General features: G+C 38.7%; 1 pseudogene; it reads left to right on the top strand.

Annotated features, from left to right (window-relative positions):
• The first annotated feature begins 8,457 nt into the window (after nt 1-8,457).
• On the top strand, nt 8,458-9,121 carry LOC133046629 (MARCKS-related protein-like; annotated as a pseudogene).
• The last annotated feature ends 994 nt before the right edge of the window (nt 9,122-10,115 follow it).

Genomic DNA, 10,115 nt, shown 5'->3' with positions numbered 1-10,115 from the left:
AGTCCACTTAAAGTAGTTTGCTAGTAACGGTCTTTTACCCTGCACTTTGCTCTTGTCTGTGATTTTATATTTTCTTTTATTTGTGAGCTGTGAAGTTTTTCAATAAAAAGTTCAAAGCTCACACAACATAATAAACGTGAACACATATCCTTTTAAGAACTTTTAAATGTTTATATCCAAAGGCATTTTGTAATATCATTTTTTTCCTAGAGACTGCCTTAATATATCAAACCTCTCAAATGATTTTGAGAAGAATATTAGTATATAACAGGATCTCATTGCTTTCCCCATCAGAAATCTACCACTTTTAACCAATAATTTTATATATAAATAAAATTTATATCATAATACCTTCAAGAGTTGAAGAGAGAAGACATCTAAACTCAAAAAGGATGACTTGAAATATAAAAATTGCATTTTTTCAATATAAGAATACACAAATCTTTAGTTTTATTTTCAATAAACTTGCTATTGCTTCCAAACAATGTATCTTCCTTTGAAATATGATTTAGACCTTGCTAGAAAGAAGTAAACATTAAATGACATGGAAAATAAAAACTCAGACTATCTATAAATGTATTTCTATATATGTAATGTTCTTGCAGTTTTCCTGATGATAGCTGGTAAGAATTGTAAATGTAACGTATACTTTCTTACACCTGATCCATATTTTCTATGGAAATTTAAAATGTAATTTCTAATGCGCACTTTTGTTTTCAAATTATGAAACATTAGTTACTATGTCTTCTTCAGTTCACAATTCTATAGCTCAGAAGTTCAGATACAATGTGTTTGGGTCATCAGCTCAAGGACTCAAAAGGAAAGTGAAGATGTCAGTCAATTTGCATTCTCATGTGAAACATGGAGTCCTCTTCTAGGCTCACATAGTTATGGAAGAATTCAGTTTTGCAGTTCTAATATGAGGTTTGTCAACCACAAATTGGCACTTGCCGTGGTTGCTTGCCTTCTATCTCTACAAGGATTAAATCATGTGCTGCTGCAGCTGCTGACCTCCAACACCCCCTGAAGGAGTTGAGGGTGGAGAGCAGAAATGAGGCTCTGTGCTCCAGGAAACTGGCAGGACAGGCCTTAGTTGTGGTTGTAGTGATGCACTCTGTTCTCCTTCATGCTCACGTGCTCAGTTGTATCCGACTGATTCTTTTTTTTTTAAATTTTTTCATTTATTTTTATTAGTTGGAGGCTAATTACTTTACAATATTGTAGTGGTTTTTGCCATACATTGACATGCATAGGCCATGGATTTACATGTCTTCCCCATCCCGATCCCCCCTCCCACCTCCCTCTCCATCCCATCCCTCTGGGTCTTCCCAGTGCACCAGCCCTAAGCACTTGTCTCATGCATCCAACCTGGGCTGGAGATCTGTTTCACACTTGATAGTATACCTGTTTCAATGCTATTCTCAGAACATCCCACCCTCGCCTTCTCCCACAGAGTCCAAAAGTCTGTTCTATACATCTGACTGATTCTTTGTGACCCCATGGTCTGTAGCTCATCAGGCTCCTCTGTACATGGGATTTTTCAGGCAAGAATACTAGAGTGGGTTGCCATTTCCTTCTCTAGGGGATCTTCCTATGTCCCCTGCATTGCAGGCAGATTCTTTCCTGTCTGAGCCATAAGAGATATTCTCAGGAGCCAATTTTATGAGCCCAATTCTTGTATCTCCTCCTATCTATAACTAAAACCCTTCACGGTGATGGTTTACGGTGATGGTTGATTTTTGTGACTAGCAGAAACTTCAAGAGACAAGCAGAAACTTTATACAAAAAATATGTACTTGATTGCATGTACTCCCCCTTTGCCAAAATCACATATATACTGTCTTTTCATGCTACATCTTTGCAACAGTTTCTCAGAGCTATCTGAGCTTCTGTCTCCCAGATCACACTCCTCATATTGCCCCTAATAAAACTTAACTCCTAAATCTCATGCTGCACATTTTTTTAGTCTACAGGTTCCCATTCCTTTGTTACCTGTCAGATATTGGTAAGAGCCCCCAGAAGCCACTTGAATTTCTTGCTCCATAATCCCATGCATCTTCTAAGCCAGCAATAGAGATATTGCCTCTGAGAATCCCTCTCAGATCCAAAAGATAATGGTCTGCTCTTACTCATCCTTGGCACTTTGTTGTTTCAGCCTGGTATGCTCTGCAGAATTCCTCTCTCTGGTGGAGTCTTAAACTCTAGTCTTTCTCTATCTCACAGGATTGCAAAAATCCATTTAGTTTTTCAGTCTTTGCTCACAGGTATTTGGTTTCCTAATCTATAGAGACTCAAGAGTAAACAAACCTCCTGAAGGGAAATGTATTTGAGGTCACCCAGATCTCTGCTGTAAATTATATTGTGTTCCATAATGATTCAGTCATTGTCAAGTCAGTCCTTTGTACGTGTTTGGTTAAGGCTTTACAATCTGCTCAACATCCCACCTGACTTAGCAAATGTCCCTGGGGGAAAATGGCAGCAGAATCCAGCTCACCTCTCTGATTTTCCTTTTTCTCTGGAATTTTATTTTCTTTCTGCTTTAGGAGGACCTTATTATTCTCATAGAAATGATTTCCCTATTTTATCTGCTTTTTTTTTTAATTGCCATTTTATAGAGAGAGACACTGATCTTCTACCAGTAATTCTAGTAGTGAAGCCAGTTCAGATATTTTGAATAGTTTCATTTACCCTGGGTTATTGAAATACACTTGTTTTTGTATTTAATTAATTAATTCAAATTCTGCCCCATTATAGTTCTTAATATGCCAAATCAAAGAAGTACTGATTGAGATACTCTATGGTCACATCTATTTATCCATCAAAATTACAGCTTATCCAAAATTTAGAGTTAAAAGTAACTTTCAAATCTTGTCTTCCAATCAGAGACCTATATTTAGTAAATAGCATCAAAATTAATACATATGTTTGAAATTGCTTGTATGTTCATAGTAGGTCCTGTTTAATTTTATATTAATAGTGCTTGGGTCATTTAAATGGTAATATGATGGCCTTCCCAGGAGACGCAGTGGTAAAGAATCTGCCTGCCAATGCAGGAGACACAGGAAACTCAGCTTCTATCCCTGGGTCAGGAAAATCTCCTAGAGTAGGAAATGCAAGCCTCCCCAGTATTGTTGTCTGGAAAATTTCATGGACAAAGAAGTCTGGCGGACTACAGTCCATGGAGTTTCAAAGAGTCAGACATGACTGAGCAACTAACACATGATGTAAGGATGTGAGCATAGACCTTTGAAACGTAATTGCCTAAGTTTTAGAATCTATCCTCTATTTTCTGTGTGACTGGCCAATTGAAATTTTTGCCTCATTTTTCTGACCTAGAAGGTGAGAGATATAACTTCCCCCACTTTTTAAGCAGGGTTTGCAGAGTCAGACATGACTGAGCTACTAACACTTTCACTTTTTACGATTGTTGTAAAAATTCAGAAATCTAATTTTTTAACTTTAATGGACTTAAATATTCTCCCCCATTCTTGTGTTGGAGCCCTAACTGCCCCCCTCCTCCATTGTAAGGTAAGTGCAGAAAAAAGGAGAGTAAGCCAGAGAGTTAGGCAAGAAAAGGGAAATTATTAGAGGGAAAAGAGAGGATGATGGGTTCTTAAGGAGAACCAGTGTCCTCCCTTTCTGACAGAGTCCTTCTTATACCCCACCAATGAAAAATTCTCTGAAGGGATGGTTAATTTTTAGCCTGTGATTGAGTCCTGTGGTCACGTATCCAGAGGTCTAGAATCTGGTGGTCTCACAGCCTTGAGAAGATAGGCACCAGTGAGAAAACAGAATGCCATTTGGGCAATTTGGTCAGTCTCATGGATCACTGTGATTTTATTTTTTGTTTGCAAAGTTGACATAATGAGCTGTCTTATCAATGAGACCCCATGTGGGCCCTATCACCCGTATGATGGGATTTGGGCCCTTTGAGTAATAAATAGGTTTGGTTGGGACTTTTGAGAGATAAATAGATTTAGATGGGGTCATGAGAATGAGGACATGATCATGAGAATGATGACAAGATTAGCCCCCCTTATTTAGAGAGATATCAAAGTGCATTCATTCTCTCTTCCTCCCCGTCTCTTCCTGCCATGTGGGAAAGTGACTGTCTATGAGCCAGAAGGAGAGCTCTCACAGCCACGCTGGAAACTTGATATCAGATTTCTAGCCTCCAGAACTGTAGGAAACACATTTCTGTTGTTTAAGTCACTTAGTCTGTGGTATTTCATGATAGTAGCATGGACTTAAAACACTGTCTCACACCTAGTAACAGATGGATGCACAACACTTGGCTCTCCAGAAGAACTCAAACAGTCCATGGAAGGGAAATGCACCCACTGCTTTTCAGAGAACATGTCTTCTAAACTATTGGATGAGTTATCCATGCTTCGAATACATCTGATTGCAGTATTCTGTTTTGAATAAAATTTCTTGTTTTATTTTAGGTTTGATAGTGAAACCTATGTTTGCAAAGAGCATAGGTTTCTCACTTTTATATCAATTTGATATCATTATACAATTCTTTGATCCATATTCTCCTCAAGTCACAGAGATCTTTCTTCTTAAACTTGAGGTGGCTTTTCTTTACCATAAGAACATACAACTCTCAACCCCTTCTTTAATATATGCTCACATTTTGAAAGCAAAATATTCTACTCAATTCTACTTTTTTATGTCAAGTGTGTACAGGGTAAATTCACTCAAATTTTTATTACAGAATTTCTTTAATATCAATTTTGAATATGAAGGAAAGACATTTTTCTGGGAGAATAAAATATAGAATGAGTAGATTGATTTTTCCATAATTTTACCCAAAATAAATTTGACTATACAGCTTACATCTTGGGGTCGAGTACAACGTTCCTTTAGAGTATTTTTTAGATAGTAATTAAAAAATATTTAAACTCAGTAATACTTAAGAGGGCATGTTCTCATTATTTGTATGTATAATAGAAAAGAAACTTCTGCTGATATTCAGTTTGAATTACAACTAGAAATATTAGACAGTATAGCTTCCCTGGTTGCTCAGATGTTAAAAATCTGCGTGCAATGCAAGAGACCGAGTTTGACTCCTGGGTCGAGAAGATCCCCTGGAGAAGGAAATGGCAACCCATTCCAGTAGTCTTGCCTGGAGAATTCTATGGACAGAGGAGCCTGACCCACTACAGTTCACGGGGTCACAGAGAGTCAGGCACGACTAAGTGCTTCAGAGCATGGGAAGAGTTAAAGTTTTGATGATGGCATAAAGTAAAATAGAGGCTGATGCCTGGTTTCAACTTCTTAAAAATGAAATTACAAAAACTGAATAAAAATATTTCTAAAGGAAAAAGGAAAAACTGTTCTTGTGACAAAAAATCACATATTTGTGATTATCCAGCCTATCCCTAGTGCAAGTTTTTTATATTTTATATAAGGCATTATCTTTTCTTGCTTTGTGAAGAGTAAAGGTCAGCTGTAAGCAGCACCCTGTGAAATTTCCAGGAATATTTTGTGATCCAGTAGAAGCTGATGTTGAGACATTGGTACAAAGAAAAAAGATATAGTGACCACCAGATAATATTGACAAGAAAGTTTACTCTTTTCTGTTACCACACTGTGATCTTAATTTCTTCATTGGAAAATTGATTTCTTTCTTTATGTAAATATTTATTTTTTCTTTAAAAAGATTAGGGGGTTTTGCATTGATAAATGTGCATAATTTCAATGCACATTGATTATATATACATAATATTAGTATATATATAGAAATGATATGAATGTAATTAATATAATGGAAGTTGTGGATTAATTTATTTATCTTATACTTAGTTACTTCTGGAAAATTTAACTTTGCAAAGGAGTTAGATAGGAACTAGTTTTATTTTTACAATGATGTGATGCTTTGGAGAGGGAAAAACCCTAATAAAGAGTCTCTAAGTGGCTCAATTCTGGCAGACAATGATAAAAGAAAGAGCAATCTAGTGGGACTCACAATCTCTGCTACTATGGGTGCTTCTGTGTGCTTACTTGCCCAGTAGTGCCGACTCTGTGCTCCCAGGGACTGTAACCCACCAGATTCCTCTGTCCATGGAATTTTCCAGGCAAGAATACTGGGGCCGGTTGCCATCTCCTACTCCAGGGGATCTTCCTGACTCAGGGATCAAAACCCACATCTCTTGCACCTCCTGCATTCGCAGGCAGTTGCTTTACCACTAGGACCACCTGGGGGCTTTTACTGTCAGAATAATTACCAAGCTCATTAAGCTGTGAAATAAGAAAATTTTTTTCAAAAATGTGTACAGCTTCATTGAAATATAATTATTTAACATTGTATTTATTGATGGTGTATGATGTGTTGACTTTGCTATTGTTGTTGTTTAGTTGCTAAGTTGTCTCCAACTCTGCAACCACATGGATTGTAGCCCACCAAGCTCAGTCCAAGGGATTTCCCAGGCAAGAATACTGGAATGGATTGCCATTTCTGTCTGCAGTGTTTCTTCCTGATCCAGAGATCGAACCTGAGGCTCCTGCATTGGCAGGCGGATTCTTTACTGCTAAGTCACCAAGGAAGTTTTTACAACATATTGACTAGATACATGTAAATGTCTGAGATGATTAAGACAGTAGGGTTAATTTCGTTTCCTGACATAATCATTTATTTTCTTGTGATGAGAGCACGTGAAAAATCTGTTCTAACAACTTTCATTATGAACTATAGTCAAAATGCCATGATTTAGAGCCCCAGAACTTACTCATCTTGTAACAGGAAGATTGAACACTTCGACTAAAATCTCCCCATTTCCCTCAATTCCTAATCTTTGATAACCACTATTATACTCTCCATGAGTCTGACTTTTAGAGACTCTCTATATAAGTGAAATAATGCAGTTTTTGTCTTTCTCAGAACGATTTATTTCACTTAGGCCAATTCACTCAAAGATCATCCATGATGTAACAAAGCTCAGAATTTTCCTTTTTCTAGTGACTGAATAGTATTTCATTATATATACATTTATATGTGTGTGTATACACACACACACACACACACACACACACACACACTATACATTATGTATGTAACATATCTTTGTTTATCCATAGATAAACAGGCTGTTTCCATAGCTTGGCTATTATGAATAGTGCTTTAATGTACATGGGAATGAGGATATCTCTCTGAGATCCTGATTTCATTTCCTTTGGATATATACACAGAAATAAAATTGTTGGATTATGTATTAGTACTATTTCTAATTGTTTGAGGAAACTCTTTATTGTTTTCCATAACACCTGACCAATTTACATTCCCTTCAATAATGGGCAAGAAGGTTTCCCTTCTCTCCACATTCTCACAAACACTTTATTGCTCTCTCCTCTCATAATAGCCAATCTAGCAAGCATGAGATGTTATATCACTAGGGTTTGGATTTGCATTTCCCTGATGATTAGTGAGTTTTAGAATATTTTCATGTATCTGTTGACCATTTATACAGTTCCTTTTGAGAAATGCCTATTCGATTCCCTTACCCATCTTTAAAATCAAACCATTTGGTACTCAGTTATAGGAATTCTTTATATATTTTGGATATTATCCACTTTTCACATATATGATTTGAAAATATTCTGCAGAATATATTTTCCTTTTGTTCATTACTTTTTTTGCTATGCACAAGCTTTTGATTTGATATAGTCCCACTTACTAAGTTTTGCTTTTATGCTTGTGCTTTTGGTGTCATATTAAAAAAAAATTATTGTCAAGACAGATGTCAATAAACTTTTTCCTAAATATTCTTCTGAGAGTTGTATGGTTTCAGGTGATATGTTTAAATCTTTAATTTTGAGTTAATTCTTGTGAGCAGTGTATAATAGGGATGCAATTCCTTTCTTTCCCATGCAATTATGTAGTTTTCTCAATTTCCTTTATTAAAGACTGCCATTTTCCTAACAAGTTTTGTTTGCTTCATATTCAAATGCTAATTAATACATATGTGAAGATTTGTTTCTGGACTTTGCATTCTGTTCCATTACTCTATGTGTGTCCTTTTATGTTAGGAACTTACTGTTTTGATTATTATATCTTTGTTATATAGTTATCTTGATAGTTTTATAGCCATTTCTCCCTAAATTTTCCCAAAGATGAAAAAAAAAAAAAGTCTAGAATGCATATATTATACAAAATATAGTATATCAAATTTCACAGATCCTGCTTCATTTCTAAATTTCATTTGATAAAAATCAAATAATTTTCCTGTATAAATATTTTCAGTTCTCAAATTTTTATAAAATTAAAATAATGCCAAGGCATTCTGGCCAGAAGTGGAGCAGTGGTGATCACAGCCAGCAGAGGTGCACCTTGGTTTCCCCTAACACCCTTCACCCTCAGACCTCATCCCCATCCCTCCACCCTCCAGGCCCACCCATCCAAACAATTCCCTGTGCTGGGGTGGCTCTGGGAACCCCCAGCAGAAACCCTCCACCATGGGCAGCCAGAGCTCCAAGGTTCCCAGGAGTGACCTGACCACCAAGGAGGCAGCAGATGCATCCCCCCCCCTCAAAGTTGACAGGGGAATGGCCACCTGAAAAGCAATGGAGATTATCCCCCCAAAGATGAAGGGGAGTCTACCCCCAAGAAGGGAACAGAGGAGGCAGCCGGGGCCACTGGTGATGCCATCGAGCCAGCACCCCCTAGGCAGGGAGCTGAGGCCAAGGGGGGAAGGGGTACCCCCATGGAGACCGCCAAGAAGAGGAAGGATTTCTCTTTCAAGAAGCCTTTCAAATTGAGTGGCCTGTCCTCAAGAGAAATTGGAAGGAGGGTGGGGGTGATTTGTCTGTCTCCTCACCTGCAGAGGCAGAGCAGGAACTGGGGGAGATGGTTCCCTGCAGCAAGGAAGGCACTGCCCAGGAAGGGAAGGCTGTTGCCACTCCTCAGAGCCAGGAGCACCAGGCCAAAGGGGCAGAGGCCAGCGCTACCTCCACGGGAGGAGGCACAGAAGAGGCCGGGCCCGAGGTCACAGAGCCATCCACTCCCTCGGGGCCAGAGGGTGGCCCTACACCAGCAAGCGAGCAGAATGAGTATCTGGGTGAGGGCAGGTGGGTGATCTCTAAGCTGCAGAAACTTGGTCCTTGTGAGCTCACTGCCTAGACCTGGTGCCTCTGCTGCCTTCTTGTACCCAGAAAGGAACAGGTCTGTTGCCCTCTAGCCACATTGCCTCTCCTTCTCTCCCTACTGTGGATTCTCCCATCATCCATCTGGTCTTCCTCTAAAGGCCAGTTGAAGATGGTCCATTCCAGTTTCCCAAGTTAGGTTTGTGATGTGAAATGCTCTTGTCCTTGGCCCTACCTCCTTCCCTTCCTCATCTGTGCTGAAGGCAATTACTGGTTTTCTTTCCCAATTATTTTCCAGGTAGGTTTTGTTTACCAGCTTCCCTGGTGGCTCAGATGGTAAAGCATCTGCCTATAACACGGGAGACCTGGGTTCGATCCCTGGGTCAAGAAGACCCTCTGGAGAAGGAAATGGCAACCTACTCCAGTACCCTTGCTTGGAAAATTCCACTGATGGAGGAGCCTGGTAGGCTACAGTCCATGGGGTTGCAAAGAGTCAGACACGACCGAGGGACTTCAATTTCCTTTCACTTTTTGTTTACTCCCCAAACCCCGAGCCAGATGTGGGGACATCACACTCCCAAACCCTGAGTGTAATCCAGCTTTTTCCTGTTGAGCTTTCAGTCTCTCCTGCTGTGCCTAGGGGCACTTGGACTGGGGAGGACACTGCCCCCGCCTAGGTATTTATAGATGCCTTACTCAAGTTCAAACAAACAAACAAAAGATGTCAAATATGTCTCCTAGCACAAACCCAAATATATAATGCATTTCTAAACAATGTATAAAACTGTATATTAGAAAAATAGATAAAATAAAAAATAGTGTATTATTTGCCAGATATTCCCAATCCCAATGTCAGCTACTATCTACACAAGTGTTACTTTCTCTGGTGTGGTGTTTATTCATCACACTCTTCAAAATATTAGGAAAACATTCTTGACCTATAGAATATATAGAAATAATGACTATTTTCCACTATCTAAGTCTAGAATGAAAGTCCTTCAGATATATGACTGTAAAAAGGATTGCTCTGT

The sequence above is a fragment of the Dama dama genome, chromosome 25 (assembly GCF_033118175.1).
Source record: "Dama dama isolate Ldn47 chromosome 25, ASM3311817v1, whole genome shotgun sequence".
In the NCBI taxonomy this organism is placed as follows: domain Eukaryota; kingdom Metazoa; phylum Chordata; class Mammalia; order Artiodactyla; family Cervidae; genus Dama; species Dama dama.
Note: the sequence above shows the minus strand (reverse complement) of the source record. Positions and strands in the feature narration are given on the sequence as shown.